This window comes from Colobus angolensis, unplaced genomic scaffold, assembly GCF_000951035.1.
Source record: "Colobus angolensis palliatus isolate OR3802 unplaced genomic scaffold, Cang.pa_1.0 Scaffold457, whole genome shotgun sequence".
Taxonomy (NCBI): Eukaryota; Metazoa; Chordata; class Mammalia; order Primates; family Cercopithecidae; genus Colobus; species Colobus angolensis.
This window is the reverse complement of record NW_012118010.1, coordinates 8,978-10,067: the sequence shown is the minus strand read 5'-3', so window position 1 is coordinate 10,067 and position 1,090 is coordinate 8,978. Positions and strand designations below refer to the sequence as shown.

Sequence of the window (1,090 nt, the reverse complement as noted above, 5' to 3'; positions counted from 1 at the left end):
GGAGGCGGGCTGGCGGCCTAAAGGAGCCAGGCCTCTCGGGGTCGGCCGATCGATGACTCGGCGCGCAACGGCACTGCCTGAGAGCGCGGGCACAGTGCGCAGGCGCAGAGATGCGGCCGCTCCCTGGCGTCTCCGTCTTTCCTCGGCAGTAGCTGGGACTCTCTGTACTTGCTCCGTGTGTGCATGGAACAACGGTAGCGCAGACAGGGATGCTGCAGACAGACAATACAGTCGCCACTCCCCAGGACCAAGTGTCATCCCATTTCTTCTGTGGCCCCCAGCTCCAGCGGCATCTGCTCTGAGAAGCCTTAGGTTAATCCTTAGGCTTGGCCGGGCGCGGTGGTTCACGCTTGTAATGCCAGCACTTTGGGAGGCCGAGGCGGGTGGATCGTTTGAGCCCAGGAGTTGGAGATCAGCCTGGGCAACATGGTGAGACCCCCATGTCTACAAAAAAGACAAGAAATTACTCAGGCGTGGTAGCGCCTGCCTGTGATCCCAGCTACTTGGGTGGCTGAGGCAGGAGGGCCGATTGAGCCCGGAGGTCGAGGCCTCAGTGAGCTGTGATCGCATCACTGCACCTCAGCCTAGTTCCACAGAACGAGACCCTGTCTCAACAAAAAAGTAGAACTATTTGTAGCCAGTAATCTATGTTCGACAGTTTATTAGAACTCTGTTGCTGCGTAACAATCACCCCAAAGTTTAACGCAATAAACATTTGTTGTCCCACAGGTTTTAGAGGTCAGGGATTTGGGGATACGTGGCTGGGTGGTTCTGTCTCCAGGTCTCCCATGAGATTACAGTCAAAGTGTAGGCCAGGGCAGCAGTTATTGATTAGGGCCGGAGGATCGGCCTCCAGGATGGCACACTCATGACTGTTGGCCGGAGACCTGTTTTTCACCACGTGAACCTCCCCATAGGGCTGTTTGAGTGTCCCCATGACATGGCAGTTGGTCTCCCTCAGAGCAGGTGATCCCAGAGAGACCAAGGCATAAGCCACAATGTCTTTGATGACCTAGCTCCAGAGGTCACATATGGCTTTTGTCATATTTACAAACCAACCCTCTGTGTGAGAGGATCCACCCAAAGGTAT

At 55.3% G+C, this 1,090-nt stretch overlaps 1 protein-coding gene across 1 annotated transcript in view; it reads right to left on the bottom strand.

The window, feature by feature from the left end:
* The window catches only part of FBXO7 (F-box protein 7), a gene marked incomplete at both ends in the record, with an annotated part of 13,265 nt that overhangs the window by 11,166 nt on the left and 1,009 nt on the right, over window positions 1-1,090 (bottom strand). The window lies entirely within an intron of this gene.